General features: G+C 37.0%; 1 protein-coding gene across 1 annotated transcript in view; it reads right to left on the bottom strand.

The window, feature by feature from the left end:
- ZNF804B (zinc finger protein 804B) overlaps positions 1-24,773 on the bottom strand; it is a 226,222-nt gene that overhangs the window by 33,021 nt on the left and 168,428 nt on the right. The gene's annotated exons all lie outside the window — the stretch shown is intronic.

Below are 24,773 nucleotides of genomic sequence, written 5' to 3'. Positions count from 1 at the left end.
GACCAAAGTTAAAGAAACTCTTGCTTGCCTGACACAGGCCACAGCCACTGAGGAGAGCATTATCTAATGCCCAGGCTCATGCAAACACAGCTGAAAACAGGGAAAACACAATTAGTTCCTACATAGTTGCCTTCCATATCTCCCCACTGACACAAGTGAGTGCTATGGAGAGTCAAACACTTCAATTCAACACATAATATTAGGTAAAAAAGAGAAAATTTCAAACATAGGAACCAGAAGTTACTAAGCTCAAATCAATGCACTTAAATAAAGGGCCAGATATGCAAAATTGGCAGCAGCCTTTCTCAATCTTATTTCCTTTAAAAGCCCTGTTGCTGTTATTTTTATGACACTTCCTCAAACATTTTGCATTAAAGTGCAAACTTCTGATATGGAAAACAAGAACAAAAAAAAGTTGGTAGAAGCAATTCATTTTGTATTCATATTGACAAGCTGATATTTCTTGAGTGCATGTAATATATTGCCAGGGATTGCAGTAATTCATCATTTGCTGTACTGTTTTACTCTCCTAAAGAAATGAGCCCTTTCTGCTGCCAGGCTCTCCGTGCTCTGCAGTCAGTGTTGCCTGCTGTCCACACGCTTTCACCACGCTTTGCGTGACAAACTCAGAGTGCATGAAAGCCAGGACACGCTGCACGTCTGGGACAGCCTGCTCTTAGCACATCACACTGCCCAGCCCAGCTCCAGGGAGCAGAGAGGGCTGGAGGCTGGTGTTGGGTATGGCAGATTAATATGAAGTTACATTTTGAGCCCTTCAGAGGGGGAGGGACTTTCTTAAAGAGTGGCATGATTCAAATATGAGACTTGGCCAAGCAACTGATGCTGGTTCTTCGTGTGACTCACTGAACTTTGCACAGCTGTGTGCTGTGAGCCCTTCTGTTTTGCCTCTTTTTCTCTTTACACCCTCATATTGCTGTGAGTAGGTCTTTTTTACACCATAGTTTTAGAGGCTACCTTTGCTGGTGTGATTAACTTCATCTAAACTTGGCTGTCTAGAAGTTAGGTGTACAGGTAAGACACAATCCTAAGCTTCTTCTGTAAGAAAGAGAAAAATGCTAGACACTGCCAAATGGTTATTAATCCCATCTATTTCAAAAACCCATTTTAGGATGAGATTAAATTCTCCAGAGGTTCTATCTCTCTCCAACCACTGCAAGTCTCTAAATTACTAACCTGGCCTACATCCTTAATTCTTAGATTGCTGAACTCAAAGATAATAAATTCTATATTGTATTTCTTTAGATTCAATTCTAAATCTCCTCATGAAACTTGCATAAACTGACCTACTTGAAGACAGGAGGTCAAAGGGGAAAGCCGTGCCAAGAATTTTGATTTTACATCCTATCGATGATACCAGTTCCTCCCAGAGGGGAAACATGCAAATAAATCTCTTTCCTGCAAGCATATAGCTCAGGTGGGTCAATATACTATAGTACACTAAGAAAAAAAAAACTAACCTGAGCTAACATTTCTCCACTTGAGAGGCTGCTCAATTATGGTACTTAATCCTTGATTGTATCAGGGAGAAATATACTCACAATCAAATAGTTAAATAGCTTTCATTAGTTATTTAAATTTACAAAGCCCATTAAAAAGTGATACATTTCAGCTTATGCTTCAGACCCATTGTTTTGCTAGCATTAATTATTCACCAGGCCTTTGATATAATTAAAATGCATAAATTAGAATGTGGATGCAATAGTATTAATTATGCAGAGATGTTTTCCCTGAAAATCAAGTGATGGAGGCAACATATTTTTATTCTAAACTGGTAAAAATGTAAGTTTTGCACTCACTGGAAGCCAGTCAAAGCATGACTGTTTTGCAGGAGGGGTTGTGGGTTGGGTTTTTTTTTTATTTGTTCTTGTTGTTCTTGTTCTTGTTGTTCTTGTTTGTTTGTTTGTTTGGGGTTTTTTTTGGTTTTTTTGGATTTTTTTTGCTTGGTCTGAACTGTCAATTAAGTGCTTACAGCCTGCTCCATCTTTCCTTCTGCTGAAGGAGAAGCCCAACTGTTTGGGGTTAATGCACTGCATTACTGTCTGTAAAGCACAGCTGAAACTGCTGCTCATGAGCATTCCAAACTGCCGACTTTATCTTTCTCAGCAGAAATTAATACAGCTTCCTTCACATAAAGATGTTTTAAAATAGCAACAAGGCAGCTCCCAGGTGCATCCTAAGATAATCACAACTACCTCCATTGCCTTATTGCTTAATTATGCTTGTCTACCATGGCAAAAGATATAACTTCCTGCTTGCTTATCGATCAGATGCAGGGAAATTGAATGCTACTCACATACTTTAGAAAGGTCATGGATTTTTTCTTTCTCTACAAAGACATAAGAACTTCTAGCACTACTGTAAATTGTGCATAGTCAAATGAATTTTCACATCCAGACTTCTAATATCATCTCACTAGGATTGTAGAGACTGATAGTCAATTCTGGCATGGTGAATGTGATCACATGGAAGAAAATCTATGGAGCTGCACCTGTGGAAAGCATACGTGATCATGAAGGCCTGATCACACAAATGCAGAGACACAGGCAGGCAGCAAAGATGCACCAATACATTTTGAACTCTGAATCTTCAATGGTAAGGAATATATGTGTCACAGTCTCATAAACTTTATTCTGGATCACACCGTCCTTAGTAGTGGCACGTAGCCTTGGTAGACGTGTATACTTGTAGGAAAATACAAGTTAGCAGTTCTGTCTTCGAGTCATGGACAGCGGTGCTGCAAGCTCAAGTAAGGGGTGGTGCCATCCTTGTAGGTGAGAACTCCTGGAAACCATGGATTAGCCAACTTCTGCGGTGCTGGATGCAGGCAGGGAAGTGGATAAGGACAAACAAGTGCAGAATATGTCTCTAGATGCCTTTTTTCTAGAAGCCTGCAAAATGGTTCCATATTATAGATTTTAATTGCATTCATGTCAATTTGACCCACAGAGGCACATAACTGTAATAACTGTTTATATATTGGATTAATTTAAAAAAAATACTTCTCTTGCATGTTAGGCTAGAAGTGCTTTCACTTAGCAGCTACTTTTGCAGTATGCTTGGTATTGTGAAAACTCAATTAATGGTAGCTGACATTTCATTTTCTAATATGGGGAAAATCAATGAAAAATCCCATGTAACTGAGTTTTCTTGAATGTTGCCACTGACATCTAGTCAATTAGAAATCATTTATTAAATCTAGAGTCTGTAATATATATTTAATAGACTGCATGGCCATTAAAGGATGCTGATCTAGACAAAACAATACCACATTTCTTGTCTCAGTAACTGATAGTAAATATATCTGCTATGTTCAAATGGGCTAAAGTGAAAAGTAGGTCACTTGATAACAATAAAACGTACGGAGGCAATTTTCCACAAACCCATGGATTTCTATAAATATAGTGGAATAAATACATGGTATTTGTAATAGAATATGAGAGAAATATAGCATCATTAGCCCACTTTTAAATACCTATTTCTAAATTGGAATGCAAAATTAGTGACAGAACAGCTAACTCACATTAATGCAGAGCTCAGTAAGTGACAGACTGCTTCCTCTTTGGGGACACAAGCAATCAGTTTGGTAACTTAAATATGATTTTGTGAACCAGATTAGATATGAATGCAAGTTTTAAATACTTATGCAGCTACTGAGGTACCTCTTGGGGGTTCTCAGGCAACAGGTTAAAGGAGAAATAGTATGAATATAAGCACATGAATTAGCTACAGATTACAGTCTACATCTAAGACTTTTAAATGTATTTTCATTCTTGATTTAGATGACAAAATGAATTGTGATTATCTATGAAATCTATGAATTCTACTAATTAACAGCATAGGGCATACAAAGGCTTTCGGGACCTGAATCAAGACTCAAAATTACTGTAATAATCTTCAGATATAATCTTAAATCAGCAAGATAAAATTCAGTAAGATGTTTGTCAAGTGCCGCAGTTTGGTGGGGGAAACCACGTTCATCAATGCTAGATTAGGAATAGCTGCATAAAAAAATACAAATGCAAGAAAAAAGGTCCATGAGTTAGAGTGGAAAAGAAACCAAATGAAAGTCAACAATGAAAGTCAAGGCAAATCACATTCTGACATGTTAATAGTGATGTTATAAGTAAGATGCTGAGGGTAATTATTCCACTTGACTCAGTATTGGTGAAATGTCAGCTGTAAAATACTACTTGGTACATCTACACTAGAAAATAACTTGGCTTCTAGAATCTGACTCTCTATCATTCCCATTATGTGTGTGATAGTTCATTCCTGGGCTTTTTAATTTCAGAGTTCGCTTTGAGATAAAAACGATTGGAGTTCCAGAATAACATCCAGTGCAGGGACCACGCTCTACAGGCAGGGAGGATGAGACACCACAAACTTCTCAATGCCCTGTATAGCCTTGCAAAAACCCAAAAGATTTTGTCAAAGAAAGCAACATTTGCATGCCATAAGAAAACATACAGCATCATGTCACAAATCAACTACCCCAGCAGTGGTTTAACGTAGCCCTTACACTTCATCATAAAGACTGAAATAAAAAATAAATATAATAAACACACCTGACAGTACCAGACAGAGGAGACTTCAGGCAAAATGGACATATGGTCAGTTTGTCCTGGGGTGCATGTACTTTTAGGGGAAGACCAAAATGTAGATGTAGCCTTTGAGACAGTTTACTTCCCACAATTTGAGAAAGACATAGATGTACTTGAGAGATCCTCGAGCAGAAGTGTAGGGATCAGGGGTTTAAAATTAGGCAAACTAAATCCAATCTGTAATTCATATTTTCATTGGATCATTAGTGTGAGCACTTGTAAACAACATTTTTGAGGGAAATATATAGAACTGCCTAGGCTGGTACAAAACATCTCTGGGTGGTCAGGACCTGCACATAGATGTGTAGGAACAGCAGTTGTAGAAGCTTCGTTTTGAGTGCTCGTTCACCACATCTTCCAAATTCACCAGTTTTAGGGATACCTGCACATAATTTTAATGTCCTTATACATTTTCTTCTGCAGCTAGAGTGAGATAGATTTTAGACTATCTTTAAAACTCAGCAGGCAGGTGATAGAATGCAGGAAGTAATCAAAGTACTTGTGTGCAGTGGGAAACTTGAGTACCACAAAAATGTCCTGCTATTGAGATATGTAACTGAACATCAGGTTGTTTGAAATTAATGAACTTTTCCCTGAAAGCTCTCTTTTGTTTTTTCTCCCTGGAGAAGACTGTTCACTTACCTAAAGACTTTCCTAGGGAAGTTTAGCTGTGGAGATAGAATAAAAAGCAAGTGATTTGTTCAGCTGCAATAGCTGGCAGTACAGAACACTTTCATTTATCTCACATATGTTCTGCCATTCTCCATCTTGAAAACTCAATGCATAGTTTCTGCCACTGTGGGAGCTACAGGGAGTATTTGCAGAGCAATGTGTTGCAAAGGATTTTTTCTTCAAAGGCAGTAAATGCTGCCATTCTCAGCTGACTCATAGAGGGCAACACCTAACTTCTGCAAATAAATGCATCTTCATATTTTTCACACTCAGCCAATTACTGCAACATTTTCAATTATCTGCACATCCATTTGCTGCTAGAATGCTGAGAAGTGCAATGCTTTTAGCAGGTCCTACAGACCTCTCAGAGTACAACCCTGCTGGGACTAATAGGACATACAGACCAATTCCTAACCTATTTACTATCAAAATCATCAGTGCTGCTTGGAACAAACCTTATAGGACATAAGAATTCAAAGAACATGAGCAGATCTATTTAGACCTTCAGAAAATCTTTTATTTTCTAAGACAAATGAAAGTAACTTTAGAAAGGAATTGAACTTTGAGATTTTCTATACTCATTTTCAACATTATAAATGGAGCATACAGCCACTAAAAATCTTTGTTGTGGATATAGAGGGCATTTTTATTTTTCAAACATCCCAACATTTTTCTCCTCATTTTCAGAAACTGGTGGAATTGAGATCACATTCTGAAAATGTGATCAAGAGTTGACCTGCAAAGGTAATTAGGTACCTAACTGTAAGTTGCATACAAAATTGTATGTATTCAGTTTAATTTTTAGAAAAATTTACAACTAATCAAATTTGAGGATTTGCATAATTTTATATTGCAAAGGGATATATCTAAAAGGAAATATATACTGGTTTTGGCCGGGATAGAGTTAACTTTCTTCATAGTAGATTAGTTTTCAACTAGGGTTAAAGCATGACAGAAGAATTATCAAAATATAATTTATTTAGCTGAGAAAAATCTGCCTGGAATTGCATACAGTGCAGAAACATGAGTTATAAAATAAAGCCAGCTTATAGAGGATATTAAAAATAGAGTGGAACTAACATAAATGGAAAGAAAGTTCAATTTGGGAAAACCAAGGGGTAAAATGGAGATCAGTGATGAGAAGTGTCCCCCCAGGGCCATACTGGGGCCAGTGCTGCTCAGTAACATCATAGATGACACTGTGGGATCCAGTGCACCTACAGAAAGTTTGCAGATGACAAGAAGCTGAGAGGTGGGGTTGACATGCCCGAGGGATGGAACATCATCCAGAGAGAACTGGACAAGCTTTGATCAAGTGGATGCATGTGAACCTCAGGAGGTACAACAATGCCAAATGTAAGGTTCTGCATTTGAGTGAGGACAACCCCCCAGTTGTAAAAGAAGGTGATAAAGGATCTGCTCCCATGTATTAAGCAACTACTGAGATGCAGATGAAAAAAGAAATTAAATTGAATACAGCAAATAAACAATTTCCATACAGACTGGGAAATACACTCAGGCAAAAAGACCAAATGATAGATATAAATGTATAGCTCATTTATATACAATAGAAATTGAAATTATTATATTCACTTATATTTCAATATATTCATATATTATGGCTGGAATCCATTATATATGGATTTCTCATCATCAGTGGAAAATATGTAAGGACAATTTTCACATTGAAGTTGAAGGTGTCATTTTAAGATGAACCATGATATATTTATGAGGGGGAATATATGATGGGATTTGGTTGAAGATTTGGGAAAATCTTAAGTTACCCTAAATCTTTTTAATGATTAATGGCTTGTTGCTTGATTTTCATCTCTGAGCCTCATTGTTAATCCATCCCCCATATTAATGCTAGCATTATCATTTGACTTATTGCTTTGAAAGGGTTTCCAAGCATAAAGTCATTAAAGAACAATTTCAAAATATAAACGCTGCCATTAAAAAACAACAAAAAATGTTACAATTTAGTAACTAGAGCAAAAGCTCTAAGAAGATGAAGAAATATGATTCAAGGACAGCCTGAGAACACAAAACGGCATTAGAACTCTCAAAATTTGTGGTGGTAGAGGCTGAAACAATTTCTGGGGTAACCGGAAACAGATGTGGGTTTCTTACAGTTAGGATTATATTCTAGGCATTTAAAAGAAAATTCTAAAAGCTTTTTGGGTAAGATTAAAAATAGAAAATTATAGAGAATCTCAGTATATTTCCAGCTACTCTGTAGATATGGTTCACTGACCTTACATGTCAATATGACTGTGGAAAAATGTAAATAGAATAGAAATGTTTTTTTAAAGTTGGACAGAAGAACTGTTCCTGTTATGAAGAAGAAGGAAAAAACCCATCATTCACTTCTTCCTTATAGTCCTGCTTTTCTGCACAAATGTGAGTCCTTCAGTGAATCTGATTGTGACGTTTTTGTCTGCCTTCCATTCAAAGCCAATTCCTTCAATTTACTCACTGATTCATACTACTTTCTCTCTCCTCCTCTCAGGTGATCATTTCTTTTACTCCTTTTCAGATGAGTGAGGTGTTATCAATTAATCTGAAGAGTTAGTCCTCCATTTATGTCTGGCTATTCTCGCTTTTCCACTTGTGATTTTTAGAGTACAATGCATGTTCTAGCACTGCATGGATTGATGTGATGTATTTCTTTATCACCTCTTTTCAGATTAAATGTACTTGACTTTTTTAGGATCTTTGTACCTTTTGACCTAAAGGCTTCTTCTATAAAACACATATATATGTATATAACTTATATGTAGTGTCTTTCATATCTGAGCTACATAAAAGCACTTTTCAAAAATTATTTTGATCATTGTTAAGGAAATTGTGTAGAAAATATTTTAGGCATTTGATATGAGCATAATAATAGTTATCACACAACTCATATATAGCTGTTAGAACCATTTTTATTAAGTGCCTTTTTCACAAAATACAAGCTAATCATATCAGATAGCACTTTATAGTCTTTAATAACAATAGAATTAAACATTTAAATCTCTCTCTTTTAACATTGTTGGACTCTTTCTTTTCAGATACCACAATATTAAAACCAGTTCCTGTAGACTTAGTCAATATCTTAAATTATGCAATACATCTCATATCAGTGGGTTTCTTTGCTTATAGCAACAGAGAATAATTTTTAATTTTATGATAAAATATTAATAAACTATTAGTAAATCCAGATTGGTCAATTTATCTCTTATATTATGTATATTTGCAATCTACTTCAGAAAATGTCTTACAGGGTAAGCATTAATCATACACTTGAATTATATTTATAACCACTCACCTTCACTTAAAACTCATCTATTGCACTCCACTGCATCATTGTTGCATTGTGTAGCATTTGATGGGAAGTTTTTAACCAGAAATCAGGGCATTTCTGCACATTATCTTTTCATGGTTTTTTGTTGGGTTTTTTTGTTTTTTTTTTTTTAACAGAAGCCCAGAACACTGATTTATGTAAGCTTTGTTTTTCTCAGAACTTGAGGTTGTCCAAGGGAAAAAGAAAGAATTCCAAATTGCTTTATGAAGTTCAAATGGAAACACAAAGTTTATTTGCACACACACATATCCTTCCTCTGCTCCCCAAAGTTCAAGTGAGTTATAAAATTCTATATACTTTCTTTTGTTAACTCTGCAGTTTTATACAAGCTGCAATTCCATGACCTCACCTAAAGCAAAAAAAAATAATCCTTTAATTTAGATGAAAGTATAATATTTGCATTCTGATTGGAAAAAATGCATGGAAGGGACAGAAAGAGGGAGCTTTGAAAGACGTGAGTGTGACAGGAACAGAGGAAAGGAAGGAAGGAAGGAAGGAAGGAAGGAAGGAAGGAAGGAAGGAAGGAAGGAAGGAAGGAAGGAAGGAAGGAAGGAAGGAAGGAAGGAAGGAAGGAAGGAAGGAAGGAAGGAAGGAAGGAAGGAAGGAAGGAATACTTTTTCTACCTCTATTTTATCCAAGTGCTTATGGCTTGAAACTCACCCTGCAGCACACATGGCAATTAAAATTAGTTGATTTTAAAATACAACTGGATACTCAGCTTGTAGATTGATGGCACCCTTATGGCAATTTCCAAAGTTAAACTCTCTGTCATCCCATTTTCTTCAGCCTTGATGCAGGAAATAACTGCCTGGAAGGAGTCCCTGTATTCAAATGCCAAGTGGTTTTTTTGAGTTTTCAAGCTCAGTGTACAACCACTCCAGGGGTACAGAACAGAATCAATGTATGTGTCCTATTCAATTTACAGGTGATCCTGTGTGGCTTTGCATTTTTGTTCTCTTGCCTTCTAATTTTTCTGGTCCTTCCTTTCCTTCACATAACAACTTAAGAAAGAGACAGAATCCTGGTCCTGCCTGCCAGTTTCTGTGTTTACCAGGCTGTATAATTGGTAGTGATCTTCATTAACCGTCAGTCTGCAATAGTTTTGATTACTTATTTGTAGGAAGAAAAAAATGTTGCCAGAATATATCTTTCGAGCAAATTCCTGGCCTTCATGAGGATGTGGAGAAACGCCAATGCTCACGATCAGTTGTGACACCTTGCCAGTTACCAACTTCTCTTTCTATGCTATCACCCAGGTTAAGGACACGTTGCAAAAGGGCATGAAGGGCTATCAGAAAATGTTGGCCTGAAATGCTCCAGCCTATCCTCATGTCTTGGTGAAGTCTGTTCCTAGAAGCTGGAACAAACACAGATGTATCTGCCCCCATCTCCAGCCCAGGCTCCAGTAAGACCCAGCAAGGCTGGACTCGATGGAAGCTTTGAAACTGATTCTAATGAGGCTGTAAGATCCAGCTATAACAAGCATAATAAACGGGAAAACAAAACAAACAAAAAGGAAGATACCATTTAGATCCAGGGAGATTTACTGAGATTATCAAAAATAATAGAAGAGAGGGTGAGCACATTCTTGCAGAGACAGATTTGGAAAAAAAAAAACAAAACAAAAACAAATCAAGATGTGGAAGAGAAAATGGCTGTTTAAAAGACTACATTTTTTTTTTCCTGCTGTGGTATTTTGTGAGTAAAATACTAATATGGTACAAAATTGATAACAAACATCTACTGTGCTCTTGAATTCATCATGTTGGTATTAGGAACAGAGCTGTATAACGCAACATGCAATTTAAAATAAAATGTCAGTGTCTGGGACACAAAAGGTCTTAAACAGATACTTTGTTTAACAAATAAAGGGTGATCCATCCCCATCTTCCCTCAAATGAATAAACTATATAACATAGAACTAATTCTGTCACAAGTACTTGGTTGGGAATATGTTACCCACACATAATGAGCACTTCTAGTGCTGCTGTGGAGACCTGAGGCTTCCTGAGACAACAACTCAAGCAGCTGATTGCTGTTTGATGCTGTAAAATGAGGTCTCCCGGGGTGTCCTTTAATCCCATGAATTTTCTGAACATAGGGCAATGTAGAGGTGCTTGAATTCAGAAAACTGGGCCAGGCTGACATCTCTCAACTTGAAAGAATATTTCTGGCTTCACCATCACCTATTATAAATACAAATGGGGAGTTCTCAGCTCCAAGATTACCATCATTAAATTTCTTGCCTTACTGTGTGTCACATTTCCAAAGAATGAGTTTTAAAGAAATTATTACATTTATATCCATTACTGACTCTCTGAATTCTTCTTTATTTTTAACTGTGATTCTGTGTTGAATATTTAATGATTTTAATGCAACATAAGTGAATAGTAGTTCCTAACTTTGATTTTTATAACCTGTTACTCCAACCATTTGTGTCATGAAACAATGCACAATCTTATTAGGTAATGGTGCATTTCCTTAATGAATATGAATACAAGTGTGTGAGCTCTCTAACTCTTGATCTAATTAAAATAGATGACTCAATGAATTAATGATGAGACATTTCCTTCCAGTATTTGAAACCTATGTAGTAAACTGTCTGTTATTAACTAAAATGTAACAAACAAAAAACCATTAATATAATCTCAGTTACCAACAACTTGGAAGAGCAATTTTATTAATAAGCCTGGTTAATTTACATAGTGCTTTTCTTGTAATTGCTTGCCTTCTGCACAAACTTTCTATTGCCACAGTTTTTCTGAACCTTGTTATTTTTTTTCCATCCTATTGACACTTCAGTGCTTACATTTTGGTTCCAAGCAATCTATTCTAGTGCATTTCCATGGTGGGTGATTTGGGTGTAATGCCTTTAACTTTCATCACTCAACAGCTTTTTGCTATGCTGTCAATATACTGTCTGGAACAGAAGATCAACCATGATGAGATTTGATGCCTTGCTGTGCAGCTGGATTGTTCTGAGCTGGCTCACACTGATATCAACAGCTCTCTGATGGGACAGGCTCCCACTAGGGCAAGAATTCACAACCCTGTCCCACACATTTGGGGAATAACACAAGTACACTGTAGAAACATACAGGAAATAATGTTTTTGTCAGGTCTCATTGCCTGTATTTAGAGATAGTCTCCACCCTTTTTGATACAACTACTATGCCACAGGAAATTTCTAAAAGCAGAAGTTCTGACTTGATTTGTTAGGGCTTTGACTAGTTTATTCAGGAAGTTAAGTCTGTAGTAATTCAAAAGCAATTAGGACCTCATTTGCATTATGACAGGTGTGATCAAGTGAGATTTAAACTTCATAACAGCAGTTACTGCTAGCCTGAAAATTTTCTTTTTCCCCTTTTGAGAGGAACACAGCTCTTAGATGCTGGACACTTAGCCATATTCAGTGACCTCTATTCTAGTGACTTCTGACTTATGAATTCAGTACAAGATATATATTCAAAATACTTATCCTGTTCTAGAAGAATAACTCTGACAAGTTTTGCCTTAATTGCTGTATATGTTTAACAGAGAGAAATAAAAAGCAGCTATATCCGTGTGTGATGTATATGGTCACCTCTGTCTTCATCTTTAAGACAATTTGTCTTATGGTTGCATAAACTTATATTTATATTCAAAACATCATTCTGAAGCATGACTGCCTTCCACAATGAGCACAGAACCAGGACTTTGGCCTCATCATGCTCAGCTTTACAGCACTGGACTTGCCTGCACCTTCCTGGAACCTGTAGGGCTGCATTGGCCATCACAGCTGCCTCTTGTGAGCCCAGTGTCAATCCAGCTTGTTGAAGAGATATCATTTGGAAATAACAAGAGAAGGAATGAGCCTTTATATTTCCTTCCTCAGGGATTGGGATACCTTCCTAAAGTTAAATAGCTAAGCTGCTCCTTGCAAATGTGGCCTCCCTTTCATGTCTTGCCCACTAAAATGTGAATTTTCTGTTCAATTTGGGAACATGGTACTACATTTATTCATGCCCCTTTTTTAATCACCAGGAGGACAAAGGAGTTCAGTACAACCCTGTACACTTCCAGCACTGTGGAGAAAGTGAAAGCAAGCACTGAATGACAGGAATAAGATTTGCCTGTAGGTTTGTGGCTGTGCCAGAAATAGCACCCCATGCTCCAGCCTGAGCCCAGTGAACTGCATGGCTACATCTTCAATAATTTTAGTGAATGAAGATTTCTAGAAAGCATGGAAAAATGTGACAAAGAAGATGATTGGAAAATAAAAGAACATATGACAAAACACCCAAGGAAATGTACAAGGGAAAACATAGCCATGGAAGATGATGGAAAGAAAATCTTCATGTTAATTACCTAACTGAAAAGAAACCTCAACATGTGGATATACATTCTTCAACATTTTTCTGTTTAGTGTCTGTAGTATAGTATATATAACATAACTATAAAACTATTTTTTAATTCCATCTAATATATATATATATTACATTCATCATGTTATTATACTATTACAACAGTAGCAAAATAGTGATGCAAATATTCTCTGTATAACATCAAAGCAATGTTAATAATACGTTGCTAGATGTTTTTACTATGTTATTAATATATTAAATTTATATATGATATTTTTCTATATAAGTGATTAGAACTTGGCATCACTAAATCTAAATAATGCTTCAACATTATACTCTGCTATAAGGAGAAATTGTGTTACTACTGTCCCTGCTACCAATTTGCTTCCCCTAATCACCTGCATTTTCACAAATCACTTCAAGTAAACATATGGTGCCATCACTTCTTGTATAGTTTCAATATCTTGAAACTTACAGCAGCATGCAAAGCTAATAGGAATGAGTATTTGAGATTATTTCAAATATAAAAAAATCCTTTTTTCATATTTTTTGATTTTATGGTTAACGTTTAAAAATATCTTTTTTCAGTTTGTTTCATTTTACTGAGGATGCCATAAAAGAGAGGCTACTTACAATAATGAGAGTTTATGACAAGTCTTTTAATAATACATTCGTCCCTAGTTTCTCTGTTTCAGATTTTAACTCAAAATTAATTAACTCATAACAAATTAACTAATAATAAATATAACAACTTTGGCTGGTACTCCAGATAAAACATGCAGAGGTCCATGAACTAAAGTATTTTCTTCAGTACATACTTAAAAATTTCTATTCATAAAAGTCATAGTTAAATCCTGGCAATCCTTATCACAACTGTTCAAGATGTACTGTTCTAAAACAAGCACTTGCTTGTTATGCATGCATAATAAACCCTCTTACTGAATTTGCTTCTCCTTACCACTTCTTCATTTGCAAATGTTATACATGCTTGCATGCAGAATAGGATAATGAAATTATGTCATGCTTATATTTTCAATAAACAAAAAATAGTCAGCATACAATAAAATAATGGAAAATTAAAGTGAAAAAGCAAACAAGATAGTCATACAACAGACATAAACCCAACCCATTTCAGGCATTATTTAATTCAGAAATTATATTCCTCCCCAGAAAATTTATCACATATCAAACAAAAAAAAAAACCTGTTTTTTTTTAAACACTAATTGGCCACCAAGACATTTTCTGGAGTGACTTAATTTCTGCTCAGATCCTGTATTTGGTAATTAGTTGTATTGCCCTGAAATGTAATGATGTGACACTGGCATCTAATTTTGGAATAAATTCAACCCTGCAGAGAAAACCTACTTACTATTCTCTGCCCCGCCTTGAGCAAAATTTAGGAGCTTGACTAGTGTTCTGCACTGGGTTGAATTCCATTCACAATGAGGGTCAGTGTGCAGATTTAAAAAAATTCAAAGTTACTGGAGGAAAGGCAAAGGCTGGACCTTGTCTGAATTAAAGACAGCTTTATGTGGAGTTTAAGCTTATTTTCCCCTTTGTTTGCAAACTCATGCTAAACAACCAGAAGGAAATTCTGAAATTCTCATGCACAACAGGGCCTTCCATATTTGCATTCACCTTGATTTCATTGAAATAAGGCTTCTTTCTTCTAGTCTCTTGAGTTTTTGAGGACTTTTGGGGTTGGTTTGACTCTAGGATCACAAAAGCTGCTCACATGCTCTTAACAGATTCTGGAACCTTGTATTTAAGTACAGTCTAATCATTACTCTGGTATAACACCATGTGTACTTCTGCCAGGCCACCTCATTCAAGCCATTTGAGATTCTCAAGGCAAAAGGAAATGAATTGCAGTGCAGGCTTGAGAAGCTTAAAATATCTATATTTGAGGGTATGTCTTTTATTTACTTTTTTAATCTATTTATTCTAAAAATAATAAAAAAAAAAAAAAAAACAGGTGCCAGGCAGAGATTCTTTAGGGACTGTGGCCACCTCTGCCTTAGTATTTTGGATCAGAGCAGTAGCAAGCTTCTGAAGCAAAGTCTTCTTCTTTTCCTGCAGGTTGGCTTGGTTCATAAATCAGCTCTGGTGTGTGCAGCTGGCTTTCTTTCAAGGGAAACTGCAGCATAAGAACTGCCCAGGGTACATACTAAATGTACCTGAACTACAGTGGAAACATAAAAGTACAGACTAACTTATCCTGCAAACATCTTTGACCCTCGTGTGTAGTGGGGACCACTGCTCTAGGGAGCAGCCTGAATCTTGTCCAAAGCAAAATATCTGAACAAGGTGGATGTAGGTGTCTCAAAATCAACCCTTTCAATTTACAGATCCACTTCTACTAAATGGAATTACTGTCCATGCAGACAAAGCCTGGCTCCATGGTAGTCAGAACAGCTTATATAACTTCATGTAGCTTTTGTAACTTCCCCTACCAGACTCTCTACCACATTTGGGCCTGATTCACCCAAACTCAGTAAAGAACAAAGCTTTAGCTACATACCAGTCGGGCATTTGTAAACATATTGTATTGTACATCTCTTCCTTGGGTGACAGCTGGGTTGTTAGACTCCTCTCTACCTTTCCAGATTGAGGGCTTTATGTTAAAAGTAAGAACAATATCTTGCTGAGTTATGTTAAAAAACACTCACTCCATAGTCCACCCTGCATTCAGCTTGTCATCAAGAGGATGGGGTCAAACGCTAGGGCTGCTCTGTGTAGAAGTGAAGGACAGCCTGTAGTTTTAAAATAGCAATGGAAAGAATGTGAGCCCCCAAAGTGAATTTTTCCCCTATTGCACTCAAGCAAAGAGTCATCTCTAACTTACACAATAAGGTCACTCTGTTTAGGGACTGATTTTTCTTTTCCATCAAGGAGACACAAATATAGCTTAGGTTCTATAAACTGAACATTTTGATAACACTGCAGTCAGGTCAATTGAAGTGGAACTGGTACAGAAACAATATCAAGCATCATTTCAATAGTGTGTGGCTGTCTTCCAGGGGTGCAAATATCATTACAACATAGCAAAGCAGTCTATGAACCGGATTAGCTGAACAGCCATTATCAGCACTCAGGAAAATAATATCAGTGACTGACTTCACCTGCTTGAGTGGTTTAAATGTCCTGCCTTTCCATACTGATAACATTTGGCACCACTTGCAGCCTGAAGAAAGCATAATTTTATTTGATGTAATTATAAAATGATAGCAATTTTTGATAAAGAAGAAAAGACATATAGTCTAGGTCATCTTGTCCATCTCCCTGTAACGACATGAAAGTTGCCTGGCCATGTGCCTGAACTGCATTAGAGTAACACCCGCTTTTTTTCTCCTCTGTGGTTTTCTTTATTGGATTTATTGGTTGGATTTTTAGATTCAGAGCAGTAGAGTTCCCAATAGCAATGCTATTGGAGTCTTTCCATAGGGAAAATACTAGTAATTTGTTTTGGCAGAGAAGAATAAGAAGCAAGATGTTATTTTTAGAAATGTTGAAAAGATTTTCCTCAGGGTTTAATCTCCCCAGCACAGGATGTCTGTGTGCAGGAGGACACTTTGGCTTGGTATAGGCGACTGCTTTCCTGTAGTCCAAAGCTGGCAACCTGGCTTGGAGGCAGTCAGGAAATTTGTACTGCCAGGTGGATTTTGAAGTGATTCAGTTGGATTTTGAATACAGTGTGATTCGATACAAAAAACCATTTAGAGGCAGAATCCTCATTAACCAAATTATGTTTAGTGTCCTTAGTTTGCTGCACAGTACACAAAGTTAGTATATGCTAGATATGCTATATGATAGCCTCATATCACAGAATGTTTTAGGTTGGAAGTGACCTTAGAGATCATAATGTTCCAACTCCTTGCTATGGGCAGAGACGCCCTCCACTAGACCAGATCCACTAGACCAAAGTCCATTATCCAACCTTGATACTTTCAGGGATAAGGCATCCACAGCTTCCCAAGATGATCTGTTCCAGCGTCTCAACACCCTCACTGCAAAGAACTTCTCCCTATTATCTAAATTCTAATTTAAACCTATTCTGTCTCAGTTTAAAGCCCTTTCCTAACATGGCGTATATTCTTGTAGCCCCCTTTAAGTACTGGAAGGTGCTATAAGGAGTCCCTGGAACCTTCTCCAAGCTGAACAATCCCAACTCCCTCATTATCTTCACAGAAATGCCCAGTGCTCCAGCCATCCCTGGACTCACTCTAACAGTTCATGTCCTTCTCATATACCCTAAATACAACATCAACCTATAGTCTATGAGAAGAAAAATTAAGTTTCCCATTCATCCCTGTAATATTTTCTTGTTTGGAGCAGTGCTGTAGTAGACATTTGATTGGTAGTATAAGACCAGTTTTTCCCTAGTTATAGGAATGAATTTTCACTAGTTGTAATTTTGCCCGGGATGAATTCTGATGTAAATAATGATGTACCACCCATACCATGGGTAGGTGATACAGCACAGACCTGATTTACAAAAATTTATAAAGATACAGACCTATTTATAGAAAATATACCAATAAAAGGCCATCATCAGCTTCGAATTGTATCCTTAGATTTTTCTGAGGCCACAGAGAAGCATGCTGCAGTACATTATCAGTCTGTACTCGCCTGCTATTTGCACAGTGGTAAGCTTACATGGTTCCATTAGCTTGCTCAGTTTAGGCACAAATAGATCCAACTACAGATTCAATACCAGGGCAAGAAAAGCTAGAAAACAGATGCTGACCTCTGGCACCCATGGAACATTTCCACACTCGGTTTTCCATTATCCTGGAGGGTGTTCTCATTACCAGCTCCAAGGAAAGTTTTCCAAAGAGCAGTGATGCAGAGAGCACTGTAAGAATGATTGCTCCCATGGACTGCCGAAGCATTACTTGCAGCTGAATAACAGGAGATGACTTTAGCAAGATAGTCCTACTGAGCACAAACTTGTGTAGTCATAAGTGCAGGCCCTTAGAAAGGTATTAATTTCATGGCTATGACCCCTAAGGAGAGGTGTTGAAACGTGCCCTGCCCAGACTCTCCTGTTACAGAGTTGAGTGCTGGGCTTTGGTTCTGCTGCCCACAAGCGTTCACTGCTACCTGAAGTGTGCTTAGTCCTGCTCTGCCAGAGCATCAGTCTGCTTTAGATCCTCTCTCCCACCTGTGGAGTAGCTTTTACCTTAGATGCTCTCAAGGGTGAGTGCAGCTGACATCTTGTCAGCAGAGCATGGACTGTGAGAAGTCCTTCACTCAGGATCCACTTCAGAGCAACATGAGCTGCTCTCTAGACTGCATGGCCTGTGATGGCCGAAGGCTTAGTGGGAGACTTTGAGTTCTTTTTGAGATTCCTGTGGTATTATTGCATCCATACAGGATTGCTGGATGCACTGGAGTCCACTCAAGACTCACACCTTTCTAGAAGAGCTACCTGGGAAGCAGATGGAATATCCTTGGCCACTGGAAATTGTTATCAGATGAGGAAGCCCATGCAACTGAATCCTGTCAATAGCCCATTTCTAGAACAGATATTTCTAGATGTTTCAGTACGGAGATGAATATAATTTGGGAAAGTAGATCCAGTGCTTACAGCAGGGAAGGTAAAAACTGAAAGTTTTTCATATATTTTCTGCTGGCACTTGTAGATGACAAGGGAAAGAGGTCAGGCCCATCAGATTTGGGCATGGATTTGGAGATCTTTTCATTTTTTGAATCCCAAACTTTAATAACTTAAAACACTCTTCCATGTTAGGTTGCAGGTGCCTGTATTCATAGTAAAGCACGTTAGTAAAAAACTTGTTCTTGTTCTATCCTTTTAACTTCTCTGACTATCCAGTGAATAGAGAAAAAAAAATCCAACAAAGCAACTTTTTTTTTTTTTAATTCTTATTTTTAAGTCATTTATTACTTTGATTTTTCTAACATCAGTAGAGACCAATCACCTCTTCTCAGGTGGGATGTCCCTTGACAGTCCTTTTCCACAGGGACAATGGAACTGTCAACCAAACAATGGGTGAGGGATGACACTTATCCTGCAGCTGGTTCACCACATGTAATTCTCTTTTATATTAGATTAAAAAGAAAGTGACCAGTGTGACCCCATCAGTGTTCAAATAATATGGAAACCTGGTTCTGCAAGTTATTTTTTCACTAGAAAGTCCAGAACTCCTCCTGTTTATACAGGGGGTAGGTGCTTGTAATGTGTTATCACTATTACAGTAAAGTAAATGATAATAAAAAGGGACTCTTAAGAATTTTTTCTCTGTAAGGATAAATTTGTGTGTGTGGCTGTATTCTAGCCACAGGGTATTTTGGTTAAAAGAAGATAATGGACTTTCAACAAATTACAGGTTTTGCTGATATTTCATGAGGTTCCTTTGGACTGTTTGAGGGATGCCAGAGTTCAGTGTGTGCTATATAATCACACAGCATACCTGCAATTTTTCCCTATGAATACTTGCAAGCAGTGCAGAAATCAAGAGAGTGATGATTATGCTTTGGGCAGGTAATTTTGAGTTACTACCTACAATAGTCTATATAAAATCAATTTCATATGCATTACTCTCTAAGTAGTCTACATGGACTGCTAAAGTCTCAGCCACCTTGACTGCTCAAAACTACATTGTCAAATTTCCTTTTATAATAACAAGAAAGAAGCACCACATTTTGATTTTTAAAAATTCTGTTCTTGCTCGGTGTGTTATATTTTGTTCAAATACATTCCAAAATGGTTTCTCTTTTTTCATGAAGACTGACATACCACAAAAAACAACTAGTCTACTTTTGAAAATGTAAAATGTTAAGAAAATAGATAGATAGATGGATAGATAGATAGATAGATAGATAGATAGATAGATAGATAGATAGATAGATAGACAGATAGATTTTATACTGTAGAGATTAATACTAGACATGCTATTTCTAGTTTTCTTTAACTTTATGTAATTGTGTTCTGAATGAAAAATAACCTCTCCTTCCTGGAACCTCTGCCCAAAACTAAATATTCTGTTACATGGAGTTGAAAACAGTCTGAGAAGTTGAAGATTTCTTCATCCCATGCTTCAATATGGGCTTATATTCAGAATTCCAGGCTTCCAAGCTGTGAAGTAACACTGGCTTCAGCATTTCCAAAATTGGTTCTCCAAAAGGCTTTAAACACTGACAGATTTTTGTCTGAGCTTTTCAGTGGTCTATGGCAAATAGAGTTCTACCTAAATTTTAATAATTCATTAGTGAAGTTAATTTGCTGGGCCCCACCCATTTCCCATATCTTCAGAAATGCTACCTATACCCATTTGTAGAACATAAGAAAGATCATGTAAAACACCACAAATTACTACCAAGAGGCAGGAACAAAATTTCAATGTAAAAAGTTCTATGAGGAACAAAAAAAAAAAAAAGGTAAATGACACATCCTGGGGAAAAAAGTACAGTTAGCAGAGGGTAATTCAATAATAAAATAGCTAGATATTTGCTAAATCTGGAGAGAAAACAAACAATCTAATTTTAAAAAGGGAGTGACTGAAATGCACTGAAAGGATCAAAGAAATGGGCTGTTACTGACTCAGTAATTTTATTAAACTTCTGAATATTGTCATGCTTTTTAATTTAATCTTTTGTGATGGCAGCACTTTCAAGCATTTTTTTCTACCTTTTTCATGAGGGTTCATTTTTCCTTCCAGATGATTCCAAGACAGGAATATTCTGCCTCTGCATCACAACTGGGACAGTTCTTCAGATGCTTCTTATGAGCATTTCCTTACTGATAGGTCCCAATTTTTATATTTTTTCTCAGCTCTCTTTAGTGCAACTAGGCAAACAACTTGATGTAAGTAAAAGTTTATTTCCAACAGCAGACTACAAAACTGGCATGCAGCTAAGGACAACCCTTTAAAGAACCCATTCTCCTTTCTGGTTCATAAATCCAGCAAAGTAGATTTAACTATTAAAACATGTGAGGAGAATTTATTTAGACTGCTCACAGTGGCTATCCTATCTCACTATCTCCCTTACATCACTGGATTGAACATTGCAGTGGTGGGGGTTAGAGGGAGAGAAAAAAATCACTGGTCTTGGTGTTAAAAGACTCTTTTACTTGTAGAATGAACTTGATGAAATGTAGGTCATTTTAATATAAAGATTACAATCAAAAACTGCATTTCAGAACATAAAAAGGTTCCAAAAAACCCAAAAAAACCCAAAAAACCAAAATCCAATGGCAATATCTCTTTTTTTGCATGGGATTTGGTCTCAGAGTAACTATGAATGTTTCTGACACTGTCTCTATGTGCTTCACTGCTTATGATGCAGAGAAAGAAGCACCTATGAGAAAGGATAATGGAGAGACAGGATCAATATACTGAATGCTTCCTTGTTGCTATATTTTTCAAAATAAAGCTTCCCATTTTACATACCAGCAGATTTCTGATGGTTTTAGCTTAAAAAACATGACAGCATGCAGTGATTGCTACTGTTTCTTTCTCTAGTACCTTAGAAAATACTGAAAGTGCTTGAATCAGCACATACAGAGATACAGAAGTACTTCTCTCCTCATAGAGATTAGACAGGGTTTGAGGTGATAAAGTTTATAAAACTCACAGCATTTCATAATTCCATCTTCTTTTTTTCTATACAGCATTATTTGCCTTCTAAGAAGTACATTGCCAAAGCACATTTTTTCCTGTCTGTTTCACAATGCTCACCAAACTTACAAGGGACATGTCTGAACTTCAATGAATGACCAAGCATGAGAGCTCTAAGAATAAAATGATTTCTGAAGCCAAAATGTGACCTAGAACAGTGCTCCACACAGCATTTACCAGTGTGCCAGAGGAGCCAGCTCTTAATACTCCTGGAGAAGAGCAAGGAGTGGGTGCACACACCCATTCAGAGTGGTCCCATCATGCTTTGTGTCCCCTGCATTTTTTGGGCTGCAAAAAGTGAGCCCTATTTTAACATTTTTCTCTAGCATCAGGAAAATATCAAGCCTACCATAATGCTCCACTGCTAATATCCCCATAAGCAATGCAATTATAGTTTGTCAGAAACTTTTGAAGATTTAAGGAACCTCAGGTGAGTAAATACTAGGAAAATGCTCGTTGATAAACATCACTTCTTTAGTACTTCTAATCTGCTCTAGGTGCACATCAGACACATCAATACAATCAAAATGGCCCCATGGAAGTTCCTACATGTGAAAACATTGGACAGTGCTATGTGATGCTGCTGCTGTGTAAGGACAAAGTCAAACCATCGGCAGTCCAAAGTCTTTTTCCAGCCAGTTAAAAGATATGAGGCACAACGTTGTGTTCAGAAATTGATGAAGCCTAGTGATGATATGGCCATGTAGGCTCTTTGATCCTTTTTGTTTTTTACCAGTTCAATACTCACCCACTCAGATGTCACTGCTGTACCCAATACAGAAAATTATATAGATCTTGTAATTCATATACATGCTGTTACTTCAGAGCCAAATCTTGTTCAACTATCTACCAGCAGCAAAAAAATGCTGCCATAGAAACCATATGTTTTGCTGCCTTAGCAATCCACCACCCAGCAATTTTCCATTACTAATATGACAAAGAATATGCAGAAGTGTATACTTTTGCCACAGTGTGTGCTTATTTATAATCAGATGAATGCTAAGAACTGCCTATGAAGACCATGATGTCAAATCAATAAGTGATGCTAAATGGCAAGTAAGACATTGATCTTTATGACTACATAATCAAATTCATTGTGCCAGCAGTTGTTGCTTGTGTAATTCAATACTTTTAAGGAAGTAAAATTTGAGATTTCAGTCTAGTATAGTCTTTGGTTATTTGGCTTACATTTCGTGACTTCTTTTTACTTCTGGTCATTCAACAGCAAACCTATAAATACAAGGTAAAAGAAGTAAATTTTAAATAATAATAGTTGATTTCTCCATGCCACTCTTCATGCCAACTCCTTGTCTCCTCAATACCAGAGCCACTGTCACTTCACAGTGTATACCCAGGGCCCACAGCACCACGACAGCCAGAGGATGGCAGGGCACCAAGGAGGGCTCCCTCTGCAGCTCCCCTGGACTCCACAGTCTCTACAAAGAGCTGAGCAGGGACAATCTGATCATGCTACTAACTACATTGTCTCTTGAAATACATCCAGTTCTGAATGTGACCATTATGTGCAGCAATTCCCTCCTGCCAGTCAGTAATTTTGGCTCTTCTAGCACATGCAAACCACACTCTTGGGATGGGCTGGAGCGTGTCTGGTGCTCCATCTGTGTTGGCAGGCAGAAACTCCTTCACTTGACTAACACAGCTGCTTGCTATTGTGGGCATTCAGTGAACTAGACCAGGTCTTCAAAAGATATATTTTATTCTGCTCTATGATGAACAGCAAGTCCACAGACCTCACTTGCTTTTTCCTAGAATCTCAGATACAGCAAACTAAGTTACATATTCTGTTCATGCCAGAACCAAACATGTCTCCATCACCTTTGTTGAATTCCTTATTTCACCTTCCTTCCTCACTTAGATGTGAAAAATAACTACACTGCACTAGACAATATAAATTTAATTTGCTTTTCATTTTAAAATGAGGACAAATACTACCTAAAACAAGTTCTAGTGCTTTCACTGTTTGAACTACTTTTGATGATGACAGTGAAAAGTAAGTCACTTATTAATCTTAAATAACTTGACATTTCAGTTTTATTAATAAAAGTCATGTCAATTAAATAATATTTCATCACACTTTACATATTTCAGCAGCACATACCCTTAAAAGACCCATGGAGGTTCAGACTGAGAGAATGGCAATCTTCAAAATGGACAGTGTTATTTCAGCCACTGCTGCTTAATTTACATGTTTGTTGAATTGTACGTTGTTTGTACAATTTTACCAGAGAAGAATTTTTACAAATAAATAAAAAAAAAATTTACTCTGTTTTAACATTTTACAGACATCTAATCTTATACCTCTATTTTGCCTGTCATTTATAAAGGCTAAAGAATTCAGAGAAAAGTAAAAGGAAGAAAGGCAACAGAATGCATTCTGTTTATGATTTTATTAGAGTATAATGGTCTGTCTCTGTTGTACTAAAGCCATTGGTAGTAAAGCAGGTAATCCCTTATATTCAGTTTGATATTAGACATTCCATGCTAATCTACTGCTTTACTTACAGAGACAAAATCAGAAGCTCACCCTGCAGGAGCAATGCCTATAATTTTCTGAAGGGTCTCTATTGTATTCCCTTTTTTCAGCTGTGCATGGCTTTGTATGTCAAAATAGTCCAACACATAGGAGAGGCGTGTTTTAAAAATTCAGCCCCAAGCTTTTACTGCCCCGGATCCCCTTATCTAACAGCTTTGAATTACCTTGTGTCATTTATGTTGCAGGATGTTCTTGAGGGTATAACTGATTAAATGGCACAAAATCTAGCAGTTTTGGAGCAGCTTCCAATTCAAGGCCATTAAATGGATTCTCATGCTGTTAGGCTTTCTATAAAGAAACTCTGAAGACCAGAACAGACATTCAGTAAGTTTTAAAAACCCTTAATGTTTTCACTCTTGGTTTATAATGAAGCTATTGGATTTGGCCCAGTTAATCATCCTTCAATTGTGTAACTATTTCTTTATTTCCCCAAAACAAATTTCAGAGCATGGTAACTAACTAGAGGTTATTCAAGTCACGAACAAGCTGAAATGATTTCAAGGTATTGGTTTGGTAGATTTCCTCTTTCAGTAAAGGAATGACAAGAAATAATTCTAACTATGTGGCAATAAACACATTTGTTTGAATGTGTT

Source organism: Molothrus aeneus, chromosome 1 (assembly GCF_037042795.1).
Source record: "Molothrus aeneus isolate 106 chromosome 1, BPBGC_Maene_1.0, whole genome shotgun sequence".
Classification (NCBI taxonomy): domain Eukaryota; kingdom Metazoa; phylum Chordata; class Aves; order Passeriformes; family Icteridae; genus Molothrus; species Molothrus aeneus.
The sequence above is the reverse complement of the archived record's forward strand: the minus strand, read 5'-3'. Positions and strand labels throughout refer to the sequence as shown.